The sequence below is a fragment of the Camelus bactrianus genome, chromosome 12 (genome assembly GCF_048773025.1).
Source record: "Camelus bactrianus isolate YW-2024 breed Bactrian camel chromosome 12, ASM4877302v1, whole genome shotgun sequence".
NCBI lineage: Eukaryota > Metazoa > Chordata > Mammalia > Artiodactyla > Camelidae > Camelus > Camelus bactrianus.
The window spans coordinates 30,951,868-30,966,381 of record NC_133550.1 but is presented as its reverse complement, the minus strand read 5'-3'; the positions used below and the strand labels follow the sequence as shown (position 1 = coordinate 30,966,381).

The 14,514-nt window shown below is 35.2% G+C and overlaps 1 protein-coding gene across 2 annotated transcripts in view; it reads left to right on the top strand.

Moving 5' to 3' along the window:
- Positions 1–14,514, top strand: part of RFX4 (regulatory factor X4) — a 152,406-nt gene that overhangs the window by 25,135 nt on the left and 112,757 nt on the right. For both annotated transcript variants that reach the window (XM_074375133.1, XM_074375131.1), the window contains exon 2: positions 3,601–3,687. The gene's annotated coding sequence lies outside the window, so the exon portion shown is untranslated. The remainder of the gene's footprint in view (positions 1–3,600; positions 3,688–14,514) is intronic.

The following is a 14,514-nucleotide window of genomic DNA, read 5'->3' as shown; positions in this document are numbered from 1 at the left end:
GGCAGACTATGATCAGTGCTGCAATATTGGTACCATGTTCTGGAGACTCTATGGGACATAGGACATGGAGAGCTCAGGGCACACTTGGAGAGAGTGTTGTGGTTATAGCCTGAGTTTGAATGCTGTTCCTGCCTCTTACTAGCTGGGTGACTTTGGACAAGTCACCTACTTTCTGAGCCTTAGTTTTCTCATTTCTAAAATGTGCATATTATAGAACCTACCATACAGACTTGTTAGGAGGATTAAGTATGAAGTATGTAATGTATTTGCATAATGCTTGGCCCATGAGGGTACAATATATGGTGACTTCTATTATTATTAAGTCACATAATCTACAAATGAATAAGACAGATGAACACAGTGCTTTATTACAAATTCACTATACCTGTCATTCTGGCTGAGTAACTCTTGATCTTTGCAAGACCAAAATCCATTGCTAATAGTTTTAAAGTTTATAAAGTTTACTTCAGATGGCCAAATAGAGGGCTTCCAATCATACGGAACAACCTGACTTAGGGGACACTGCAGCACAAGTTGCAGATGCCAGTGTTGAGGGCCCCCCTAGGGAAGGAGACAGAGGCCAAGGCTTCAAGGCCCAGGTTCCGTTTAGATATTTCAGAGTGTAATATCCATGCAGTCTGGATCACAAGACCTTTGAATGCTCTGAAAACTCCCATGTCCAGGCCAACAGAGGGGATCGTTCTGCCATACTTGGCACTGCTCAGACCCCATCTAAACCCACAGAGCTCATCCTGAGTGCCACATGTTCAAATGAACATTGATTAGGTAGAAGACAGCCAGAAGTAGTGAACAGGATGGCAAAGGCATGGGAACAATTTCTCCAAAAGAAAGAACTGAAACAAGTGGGGTACCTTGACCAGAAAAATAGAGACATGGTGGCTTCTTCCTGTATCTGCCATATGCAACAGAGACCAGACTTACCCTGTGTTGCTCCTGGGAGCAGAGCTGGGTAGTAGAGTGGCTACAGGCATAAAACATGGGTCAGAGAAACCTGAGAGGGGGCATTGGGTGGGGGAAAGGAATACTTGGTGAGATTTCTTCTGTCAGCCCTCTCTCCCTTGTGGTACCTTGCTGTCAGCTCTCTCCAGGTTTGGGGTTGGGCAGTAAGGGGGAGAGGTACAGCTGTCAGGAAAGTTCTTACTTGAACTCTCATGCATGGGCTGTATCTCTTAGCCCACCTGGTATTCAGAGCCAGCTCCTCTCCTGCATGTTACCATGAGTTCTTCAAAGAGTGTGCCTCACCCATCACTGGGAATTCTCATCTGCAAGAACAGGCCCTTCCAAGGACTCCAGTGATGACAGGCCTGATCCTGGCACAGACAGATGGTGAGGGGGGAGTGTTTCTCTAGTTCCCTGTTTCTGATGAAGGGAGGTGGTGGTGTAGGTGTGTACCCACACGTACATGAGAGTAAGTATGTGTGTGTAACTAGCTAGTGAGACCAGGGGTTAGCCCAGAACAATGGAAACTGCTTTTGGTGCTGCGGTTTGGTGGAGGAAGGGAGTGCAAATTTCAGGAGGCGCCATCCAAAGTCAGCCATGGCTGTTGCCAGGGAAAATGTGCCAGGACTTGAATGGGTAGAAGATCTGAGTAGAGGCATTCTGGAGAGTTCTGAAAAGAATTCTGGAGATTTGTATCCAGATGTGGTTTTGCATAAGATGTGATGACAGATACCAACCCTGTGCCATCACAGGTTTGAAAACATTACAAGCCATTTGTTTCTACAGTGTGCATTTGATATCTGGAAAAGGGTAGTGTTTTAATGTTTTGAATCTCTCTGTTGCTCAGTGTTTCCTCAGAAATACCAGATTTCCATATCCTCTTAACAAGCTGGCTCCTGTTCCTCCCCTTGGATATTTCTCTCCTACTTATTTATAACTTTGGAAGCAGCATTTAAAAGAGCAGTTTGTTGGGACATAAAATACAAACCAAAACTGTAACATTTCTCCCTGCTGTTTGCATTTGCTTTCCCCTCACTACATAGCTTACCCGCCAGCATCAGCGTGGCTTCTTTTTATGATATGTTACCTAAAAGCCAAGAAAAAAGTAATGATCTTTTCCTTGGCTCTTTGAATTATAAGTCATCACATTTCTCGATTAAGCTTCGGTTGCTTTCTAGGGAAACTGGAGATGAAAATCCTTACTTCAGAGAGCTGTTGTCAGAGTTCAATGAGATAACATATGTAAAGGGCCTGGCATGTTAAAATAGGTGTTCAGTAAATGCTATCTCCCTTACTGTAAAGAAGGTAATGGGAGACAGCACTGTTCAAAAGCACACATCCATAGGCACAAAGTCAGTTCTGCTACAATACCACATATGCATTCCTAAAAATCATCACCATTTCACAGAATTGCCCAATAAAAAGCAGAGAGTTCACTGGAATAATAAGCTAGGAGTACAACACTTAAAAACTCTGTCCATGACACACGGGCAAAAAGATAGGAACCTTATTAAAAGGATAGCACGGTTTGGCGTATGTTAAATGATTAAGAGGCATGTAAATACAATAAACATGGCACTTCACAAAGACTTCAAGTTTGCTTTTGGAAGTGGACTTTGGAAGGGCTGCAGCTTGTGAGTTTTTGTGAAATGGTAGAACGTGGGTTGTCTGGGCAGGTGCAGCTCATAACCCACACGTGAATTGAAGATGTTTGAGATGTGAGTGTGTGTGCATTTTACATATTATTACAGGGCTCAGTTCAGCTACGTGCAGTTTTTTGCATTCATTTAGTGTTTTTAAAGGAAGAAATCAAGCATAAGCAAACACAGAATTTGTGCTATGTTCAAATTGTTCCTTCATATATCACTTGCATTGGAACACATTCGTATTTTCAAAACAAATATTATAGCAGAACTGATTATACTTACCTGATGTTGTTGAGTTAGGGAATGAATGAATGAATAATGGACAATTTAGATGACAAAATAAGCGTTATGCTACACCATGGAAAGTACGTGTGTAGCCTTTGGAACTGGATTTTAAAAACTCACAGTCTTGCATTTTAAAAGTAATGCATAGCTGCTATGGAGCTTTTGATGTTTCCTCCTGCAGTGACTTTCATTTTGTGCTTCGAAGAGCCCCCTCAGGGGTCACTGGCAAAGAGGTGGGGAGCTACAAGTTTTCCTGCCCTCCTTCTCCTCTTCAACCAGAGCCTCAGGATTGTATCTGCTTTTCTTTTGTTTTCTTTTAAAAAAGGGTTCTACTGCTAATTTGCAAGTCTCCAAACCACCGCTGGTAATTCAGTTGACCAAATTTTGTATTACAAACTACTTTTCAGGAACATTATCTTCTTTTTGAAGAAAGATAATCATTAGTTGGTACTATTGGGCTATGAATACTCTAGAATTAGTAGAATTTGACCAAGAAATACTCCAGCAGGGCTTCAAATTACCACTTTGCCTCCAAACTACTCAGCAAAGTCTCGTCAAAACAGTGCATGTGGAGCTGCATGTCAGATCCAGTTCCAGTCTGGACACACCTCGAATGAAAGCTGATGGGCCTTTAAATCTAGGGCATTGATGTTGTTCCTGACTCTTCACAAACACCAACAGTGTGATTTTATTTCTTTTTCATTTTTAGAGAGCTGGATTGAAAGATGTCTCAACGAAAGTGAAAACAAACGTTATTCCAGCCACACATCTTTGGGGAATGTTTCTAATGATGAAAGTAAGTGCTTGAAACTCATTCTTCCAAGACGTCCTAGATGCGGCCTGTGTCCTGATGGGAGGAATGGTACTTCTAGAATGCTAGGCTGGGGCATGTCACCTGAAACAAGGGATGTTCCAGTCATTTATGAAATACCCCAGGCCCTCCCTGTAATATCCTGCAGTAAGCAGTGCAATGCAGTCAGGTGGACATAGAAACCAAGGCCATGGAACAAGCTTGATGTTTATGCATTCATATTGTCTGAGTCCCTTAAGATTCCATCTCAGTGATGCTCCAGTGGGAAAATGTGGACCCTGAATGGGAAAGGCCGTTCTCCGCCTCACTGTAGATGTGAGTTTAAAGTAGTGTGTTGTGGGACTGTTGTTTCAGAGTCATGGATGTCCTTGCTATTTGAAAGTAACAGTTTCTGGATCTTGGAGTTAATGGAAAGATATAAACTGCTGTGCTTACGCCTTTCCCTGGGTTATGTCGGACTGGGGCTTCTGGGTGCCTTATTAAAAGCAGAAGGTTGCTTGGGACTTACATTTGCCCCTAAAGTGCTACAAAAGGGGGCAGCTTATTAAGAATGTTATTTCCAGCAGGCACAGAAGTATCTTTCTCCCTTGGTTGGTAAAATGCATCTCCTTAGTTCACTTTTCTCGAAGAATGGGTCAGGGACCAACCAGTTCATAATCCACAAGGGTGTTTGTTAGACAGGCTGAACAGCTTCCTCCGAGTCCCTTCTGGCATTGTGGCTCCATTGTCACTATTTTGCTTCATTTTATAAAATTCAGATATATTGAACATGAAGTACATAAATCTTATGTGAATAGTTTGTTGAATATCTTTTTTTTCCCTTTCATTTATATTCACCTGTATAACCACCAACCAGAAAAGATACAGAACATTTTGAGCAACCAGGGACTCTTCCTCATATCTCATCCCTATCGATAACTACTTTTATCAGACTTTTATCAGTGTGGTTTTGCATGTTTCTGAAACTTCACATAAATAGAATCATAGAATCTGTATTCTTTTGTGTGTAGCTTTTTTCACTGAACATAATGTCTGTGAGATTCAGTCATGCTGCTCTATGTCACAGCACGACATAGAGCAGCATAGTATTCCACTGTATGCAAATATCACAATGTACATCCATCTAAATGTTGATGGATGTTTAAATTGTTTCAAGTTTTTGACTATTTCTTAAGCATCTCTGAACATTCTTTCTTTGAAGTTTATTTTATTATGGTAGAATATGTGTCACATAAAATTTATTGTTTTAACCATGTTAAGTAAATCAGTGGCATAAAGTATACTTACCTTGTTGTGCAACCATCACCACCATCCATCTCCGGAACTTTTTTTCATCCTCCCAAACTGAAATTCTGTACTCATGAAACAGTAACTCCTGATTCTCCCTTTCCCCTGGTCCCTAGCAACTGTTCTTCTACTCTCTGCCTCTATACATTTGACTGCTATAAGAATCTCACAGGCAGAAGAACTCAATAAACATTTCTCCAAATAAGACATCCAGATGGGTAACAGGCACATGAAAAAATGCTCAATATCACTAATAGGGAAATGTAAATCAAAACTACAATGAGGTATCACCTCACACCATTCAGAATGGCCATTATTTAAAAGTCTACAAACAATAAATGCTGGAGAGGATGTGGAAAAAAAGGAACCTTCCTACACTGTTGTTGGAAAAGTAAATTGGTGCAGCCAATATGGAAAACAGAATGGAGGTTTCTTTAAAAACTAAAAATAGAGTTACCATATGATCCAGCAATTCTGCTCCTGGGCATATATCTGGAGAAAACTCTTAATTTGAAAAGATACATGCACCCCAATGTTTATAGCAGCACTTTTTAGAATAACCAAGACATGGAAGCAACCTAAATGTCCATTGACAGAAGAATGGGATAAAGAAGCTGTGGTATATTTATACAATGGAATATTACTGTGTAATGCTATGTTTACTATTTTGAGGAACTGCTGTATTTCCATGCCAGTTGCACCATTTTACATTCTTACCAGCAATGCGCTAGAGTTCCAAGTTCTCAACATCCTTGCCAATACTTGTTATTTTCTGTTTTTTTTTAAATAGTCATTCTAATGGGTGTAAAGTAGTATCTCATTGTGATTTTGAGTTGTATCTCTCTAATGATAAGTAATGTTGAGCACCTTTTCATATGCTTATTGATCATTTATGTATATATACTTTAGCGAAATACCCATTCAAGTCTTTTGCCCATTTTAAAAATCAGATTGTTTATTTTTCCTGTCATTGAATTGTAGGAGTTTCCCTAGTGATTAGTGATGTTGAGTATTTTTTCATGTGCTATTGATCACTTGTGTATATTCTTTGTAGAAATGTCTCTTCAAGTCTTTTGACTGCTTTTTAATCAGATTGTTTACTTTTTTGTTTTTAAATTGTAGGAGTTCTTTATATATTCCGCATTTTAACCCCTTATCAGATATATGTTTTGCAAATATTCTTCTCCCATTCTATGGGTTTTACTCTGTTGATTGTGTTCTTTCATGCATAGAAGTTTTTCATTTTGTTGCATGTGTGTTGGTGTTATGTCCAAGAAATCATTGTCAAATCCAGTGTCATGAAGATTTTCCTCTATGTATTCTTCCAAAAGTTTTGTAGTTTTCACTCTTATGTTTAGGTCTTTGATCCATTTTGAGTTAATTTTTGTATATGATATAAGGTAAGGGTTCAAATTTATTCTTTTGTTTGTGGATACTCAGTTTCCCCAACATCATTTGTGAAAAGACGTTCCCTTCCTTGTTAAATGTTGACACCCTTGAAAAATCATTTGACCATATATGCAAGAGTTTATTTTTGAACTCTCTATTCCATTGGTCTGTATGTCTGTCTTTATGCCAGGACCACACTATTTTGATTACTGTAGCTTTATACCAAGTTTTGAAATTAAGAAATGTGAAACCTCTAATGTTGTTCTTTTTCAAGATTGTTTTGGCTTTTCATGGTGCCTTGAGATTCTATATGCATTTTAGGATAGATTTTTCTATTGCTACAGAAAAAAAGTTGGAGTTTTTATAGGGATTGCATTGAATATGTAGATCTCCTCAGATAGTATTGACATCTTAACAATATTAAGTCTTCCAATCCATAAACACAGGATGTCTTCATATTTACTGGTGTCTTTGTTAATTCTTTCAGCAGTATTTTATAGTTTTCAATGTACAAGTCTTTTGTTTCCTTGACTAAGTGTATTTCCAAGTATGTTATTCTTTTTGATGCTACTGTAAATAGAATTGTTTTCTTAATTTCCTTTTTGTATTGTTCATTGGTAGTGCAGAGAAATACAACTGATTTTCATCTGTTGATCTTATATATCTTGCAGCTTTGCTCAGTTCACTTATTCGTTCTAGCTGTGTGTGTGTGTGTGTGTGTGTGTGTGAGAGAGAGAGAGAGAGAGAGAGAGGGAGAGAGAGAGAGAGATCTTTTTGTCTAACTACCCTGGCTAGGACTTCCAGTACTGTGTTGAATAGAAGTGGCAAAAGTGGGCATCCTTGTCTTGTTCCTCATCTTAGGGGAAAATCTTTGTTGAGTATTTTCATCATAAAAAAAGCTTTGAATTTTATCAGATGCTTTTTCTGCTTCAATTGAGATGATCATGTGGTTATTCTGTTAATGTGATTTATTACATGGGTTGATTTTTGTGTGTTGAACCAACCTTGCATTCAAGGAGTAGATCTCACTTGGTCATGGTGTATAATCCTTTTAATACACTGTTAAATTATGTTAGCTAGCATTTTCTTGAGGATTTTTGCATCCCTTTACAAAAGGGATATTGATCTGTAGTTTTCTTTTCTTGTCGTATTTTCATCTGGCTTTGGTATCAGAGTAATGCTGGCCTTGTTAAATGAGTTTGGAAGTGTTCCCTCTTCTTCCATATTTGGAAGAGTTTGAAAAGGACTGGTGCCCTGAATATTCTTATGGACATCCTGTTTTGTGAACTACCTGTTTGGGTTTTTGCTTGTCAGGTTTGTTTGTTTTTTTTTGTTTGTTTGTTTGTTTTTTGGATTGTGCTATTTGTCTTTTCCTTAATGATTTGTAAGGGTTGTTTTTATATTCTGAATAAGATATGTTTGTCAGATTAAAAAGTATTGCAAACATCTTTCAGTTTGTGGTCTACCTTTTTATTCTTTTAATGGTATCTTTTGATGAACAGAAGATTTTAATTCTGATAAAGTCCAGATTATCAATGTTTTTCTTTTATAGCCACTATTTTTGTGTCATATTAAGAAATTTTTGTCTACCTAAGGTCATGAAGATTTTTTTTTCATGTTATTTTCTAAAAGTTTTATTATTTTACATTCACTTTTATATCAACAGGCCATCTGGAATTTTTGTAAATGGTATGAGGGAGGAGTCAAAATTCTTTTTTTAATTTTTGACTGGTAGAGCACCATTTTTGAAAAAAATATCCTTTACCTACCAGTCATAAATCAGGAGATCATATACATGTGAATCTATGTGTTGACCTTTATCCTGAACCATTGATCTACTTGTCTGTTTTGGAGCCAGTACCATACCTTTTGTAATACATTGTGATACTTGGTGGAATAAGACCTCTTTTTCAAGATTGTTTGGTTAAGTTCTTAATGTTTCCATGTAGATTTTAGAATCAACTTGTCTATTTTCACATGCACAAAAAAAATTCTGCTAGGATTTTGATTGAGATCACATTGTATCCACAATTAATTTTCAGAAGAATTAACATCTTACATTAACATCAAATTACATTAACATCAGATTTCTAATCTATATATGTAGCTTTAGACCTCCATGTGTTAGATGTGTTAGTTTCTCTCAACAGTGTTTTTGTAGATTTCAGTTTGGAGATTTTGCATGTTTTTCATTAGATTTATTCCTAGGTGATTGATATTATCAGTGCTATTTAAGTAGTAATATTTAAAAATTTTTTCTAGTTGTCAATTGCTAGCATATGAAAGTGCATTGATTTTTTAGCTAATGACTGTATCTAGGCACTTTGCTCAACTTGCTTATTAGTTACAAGTTTCCTTTTTAAATTTTTCTCTGAACATAATCATGTCACCTGATAAAAATGATAGTTTTCCATCTTCTTTTATGGTCTTTATATTTTTATTTCTTTTCTGTGCCTTAGTGCACTGGCTGTGACCTCCAGTACATTGTTGAGTTGAATTGGTGATAGTGGACATTCTTGTCTTGTTCCCAACCTAAGGGAAAAGCATTTAATGTTTCACCATTAAGTGTGATGTTTGTTGTGGATTCCTTGTAGATATCATCAAATCCCTGGTTTGCTGATTTTTCTTAAATGGGTGTTGAACTTTATCAAATGTTTTTCTGCATCTCTTGATATAGTCATTTTGAGACTTGAGATAGTCATTTTTTTTTTCATTTATTCTGTTAATGTGAATTACACTGATTAAATTTTGAATGTTAAACTAATTTCTGGAAGACACTGTGCTTGGTGAGGAGTTTAATTTTTTTAATTTATTTCTGGGTTAGATTGACTACTATTTTGTTAAGAATTTTACCATCTATGTTCATGAGATTTATTGGCCTATGATTTATCTTTTTTAAAAATTTCCTCCTCAGGTTTTGGTGTCAAGATTATATAGGCCTCATAAAAAGAGGTGGAAACTTTCTTTTCTGTTGCTTTGAAAAGTTTATGTAAGATTGGCATTATTTATTTCTTAACTGTTAAGAAAAACTTAACACTGAAGTCATCTGGGTTTGGAGTTTTCTTTGAGGGAAAATTTTTAATGATGGATTCAATTTTTAAAATAACAATAGAATTACTCATATTTTTCTATTTCTTATTTTGTTAGTTTAAGCAAATTGTTACCTTTAAGGAATTCGTTTCATCTAAATTTTCAAATGTATTTACATGATACTGTTTAAACTTTCCTTTCAATCCCCTTTGTCATGTTTTTATCATCTACAATGATGTTCCCCCTTCATTTCTGATATGTTTTCTCTGTTTTTCTTGATCAGTCTTACCAGAGTTTATTAATTTTATTAGTCTTTTTAAAGATCCAGCTTTTGGCTTTTGTTTTTTCATCAGTTTACATCTTTTAAAAATTCATTTACTTTTGATGTTATTTCCATTTTTTCCTTCCTTCTACTTTCTTTGGGTTTACTTTTTGTGTTTTTCTATTTTGAGATAAACACTTAAATCATTGATTTTTAACCTTTTCTAAGACAGACATTTAAAGTTATAAAATTTCCTCTTACTACTTCTTAACAGTAACACATAATTTTTCTGATGTTATACATTCATTATCATACACACTTATTTTCTAATTCTCATTGTGATCTCTTCTTTTACACATGTTTCTTTAGAAATTTATTGCTTAATTTCTAAAAATTTGGGGATTTCCTAGTTGTCTTTCTGTTACAGATTTCTATTGTTTTTTTTTTTTAATTGAATTATAGTCAGTTTACAATGTGTCAATTTCTGGTGTACAGCCTAATGTTTCAGTCATACATATATGTAGATATATTCCTTTTTAAATTCTTTTTCATTATAGGCTACTACAAAATATTGAATAAGTTCTCTGTGCTATACAGTAGAAACTTCTTGTTTATCTATTTTATATATAGTAGTTAGTATCTGCAAATCTCAAACTCCCGATTTATCCCTTCTCACTCCCTTTCCCCCCAAGTAACCGGTGTTTGTGTTCTATGTCTGTGAGACTCTCTCTGTTTTGTAAATAAGTTCATTTGTGTCTTTTTTTTTTTTTTTTTGGATTCCACATATAAGTGATATATGGTATTTTTCTTTCTCTTTTTGGCTTCCATGTTGCTGCATCCATGTTGCTGCAAATGGCATTATTTTATTCTTTTTTATGGCTGAGTAGTATTCCATTGTATAAATATACCACAACTTCTTTATCCAGTCATCTGTCAATGGACATTTAGGTTGTTTCTACCTCTTGGCTATTGTAAATAGTGCTTCTATGAACACTGGGATGCATGTATCTTTTTGAATTAGAGTTCTCTCTAGATATATGCCCAGAAGTGGGATTGCTGAATCATATGATAAGTCTATTTTTAGTTTTTTGAGCAATCCCCATACTATTTTCCATAATAGCTGCACCAAACTACATTCCCATCAACAGTGTGCAAGGGTTCCCTTTTCTCCACACCCTATCCAGCATTTATTGTTCATGGACTTTTTAATGATGGCCATTCTGACTGGTGTGAGGTGATACCTCATTGTAGTTTTGATTTGCATTTCTGTGATAATTAGTGATATTGAGCATTTTTTCATGTGCCTATTGGCCATTTTTATATCTTCACTGGAGATTGCTTGTTTAGGTCTTCTGCCCATTTTTGGATTTGTTTGTTTTTTGTTATTGAGTTTTATGAGCTGTTTGTATATTCTGGAAATTAAGCAGAATTTGTCAGTTGCATCATCTGCAAACATTTTCTCTCATTCTGTAGGTTGTCATTTTGTTTTCCTTATGGTTTCCTTTGCTGTGCAAAAGCTTATAGGTTGAATTTGGACCCATTTGTTTATTTTTGCTTTTATTTCTATTGCCTGGGTAGACTGCCCTAGGAGAACATTGCTAAGATTTATGTCAAAGAATGTTTTGCCTATATGTTTTTCTGGGAGGTTTATAGTGTCTCGTCTTATGTGTAAGTCTTTAAGCCATTTTGAGTTTATTTTTGTGTATGGTGTGAGGGAGTGTTCTAACTTCATTGATTTATATGCTGCTGTCCAGCTTTCCTAGCACCACTTGCTGAAGAGACTGTTTTTTTTTTTTCCATTGTATATTCTTGCCTCCTTTGTCAAAGATTAATTGACCTTAAGTGTGTGGGTTTATTTCTGGGTTCTCTATTTCTGTTCCATTGACCCATATGTCTGTTTTTGTGCCAATACCACCCTATTTTGATTATTGTAACTCTGTAGTATTGTCTGAAGTCTGGTAGGGTTATTCTTCCAGCTTCTTTCTTTTTCTTCAGTATTGCTTTGGCAATTCTGGGTCTTTTGTGATCCATATAAATTTTAGGATTATCTGTTCTAGTTCTGTGAAAAATGTCCTGGGTAATTTTATAGTGATTGCATTAAATCTATAGATTGCATGGCCATTTTAACAATATTAATTCTTCCAATCCAAGAGCATGGGATATCTTTCCATTTTTAAAAATCATCTTTAATTTCCTTAATCAGTGTTTTGTAGTTCTCAGTGTATAAGTCTTTCACGTCCTTGGTCAGGTTTATTCCTAAGTACTTTTTGATGCTATTTTTAAAGGATCTGTTTCTTTTCTTTTCTGATATTTCTTGTTAGTGTAAAGAAATGCAACTGATTTCTGTATCCTGCTACCTTTCTGAATTATTTTATCAGCTCTAGTAGTTTTTGTGTGGAGCCTTTAGGGTTTTCTATATATAGTATCATGTTATCCATATATGGTGACAGTTTTACCTCTTCTCTTCCAATTTGGATCCCTTTTATGTCTTTTTATTGTCTGATTACTATGGCTAGGACTTCCAATACTATGTTGAATAGAAGTGGTGAAAGTAAGCATTTTTGTCTTGTTCTAGATTTTAGTGGGACGGCTTTCACCTTTCACTGTTGAGTGTTATGTTGGCTATAGGTTTGTCATAAATAGCTTTTATTGAGATATGTTCCCTCTACACTCACTTTGATAAGAGTTTTTATCATAAATGGGTGTTGGATTTTATCAAATGCTTTTTCTGCATGTGTTGAGATAATCATGTGATTTTTGTCCTTTCTTTTGTGGATAAAGTGTATCACATTGATTTGTATATATCGAACCATTCTTGTGTCCCTGGAATGAATCCAACTTGACCATAGCGTGTGATCATTCTTATGTGTTGTTGGATTCTGTTTGCTAATATTCTGTTGAGAATTTTTGCATCTATGTTTATCAGCAGTATTGGCCTATAATTTTCTTTTTCAGTAGTGTCTTTGTCTGGTTTTGATATCAGTTGATTTCTTTTGTAATTCTGCTGTAGTCAGAGAATATTCTGTATGACTTCAATATTTAAAATTAGTTTAAAAATATTTAAAAAAATTTTTAAAGTTAGTGAGACTTGCTTTTTGTGCAAACATATGGACTGTTTGACAAATGCCCATGTATGCTTATAAAGAATGTATAGTTTACAGTTTTGGGGTGTAATGTTCTGTAGATACCAATTAGATCAGTTTGATTATTCATGTTATTCAAATGTTCCATATCCTTATGAATTGTATTGTTGTTGCTTGTTCTCTCAGTTACTGAGAGAGGTGTTATGATTGTGGCTATCTATCTTTTCCATTCTGTTAATTCCTGCTTTACGTGCTTTGAAGTATTCATTCTTAGAAATTTAGAATTGTTACATCCTCTTGTTGAAATGATCCTTTTAATCATTATTAGATGTTCCTCCTTATATCTAGTAGTACTTTTTGTCTTCAAGTCTACTTTGTCTGATAGTAATATAACTATACCAGCTTTCTTTTTTATTTGTATTGTTATAGTATGTCTTTCTTTGACTTTTTATTTTCAACCTTTCTGAATTCAATATTAAGGTTTTTCATATAGTTTTAAAAAATCCAGTCTGATAGTCTTTAACTGGAATATTTAGATCATTTAAATTTAGTATAGTTACTTACACTATTGTGCTTAAATCAACAAACTTGCTATTTAATTTTGATTTGTTGCATCTGAGTTTATTCCGTTATTCTTTCCTTGTTCCTTTTTTGGGAGGGATTAATGCAGTTAAATATTTTCATGCTTTTCTCTGCTAGATTTCCAATTAGATACTCTTTTAGAGTGTTTCTCTTAGGGAATATAGTGTGCAACCTTCCTTTCATGTCTACCTCATGTTTCTCCTTCTCCCACTTCAAATACAGTGCATGATCACTCTCACAATCTAACTTCATTTACACTTTTCTGCCCTCTGTGCAATTGCTTTAATATATTTTGCTTCTACATATTTTATAAGCCCCTCAATACATTATTATTGTTTTAAATATTCATCGGTATCTATTTATATTTATCTACACACTTACCCTTTCCAGGGCTCTTCATTCATGTCAGCAAGTCCATGCTTCCATCTGGAATCATTACTTCCTCAACCCAAATAAACTCCTTTAATATTTCTGGTAAAGCAGTATAGGGTAGTGTAGATCATTAAAAACATCTTTATTTCACCTATATTTTTGAAGGACATTTTTGCTGGATATAGAATTTGAGGTTAGTACATTTTTTTCTTTTCAACACTTTAAAGTTTTCATTGCATTGCCTTCTGGTTTCTGAAACTTAGTCATCAGACTTATTTTTACTCCTTTGAATGCAGTTTGTCTTTTTGTCTCAGGCGAAAGATTTTTTTTCTTTGCCTTTAGTTTTGTTTTTAGTTTGACTATGATGTACATAGATATGGTTTCCTTTTATTTTTCCTTTTGGGGATTCACTGAACTTCTTGCACCTGTGGGCTGTTGTTCATCAGATTTGTAAAATTGTTGACCATTGTCTTTTCAAATATTTTTTTCTCCCCTTTCTCTCTTACCTCCTTCTGAAACTCCAGCTACATGAATACTAGATCCTTTTACTACTGTACCTCATATGTTTCTTATGCTTGCTTTGGGTTGTCCATTTTTCTTTTTTTTACTTCAGTTTGGTGTTTCTTGTTGATCTACATTTCAGTTCTCAATTTCGACTTTCTTTTGTGTTTAGAGTCTACTGTTAGGCCCATCCAAGTGATCTTAATTTCAGATGTTGTATTCTTTCTTTTATGGTAGAAGTTCATTTGATTCTTTTCTCCAAATCCCAGTTGATAGTCTACATTTTTTTCATCTGTTTTGTCCATC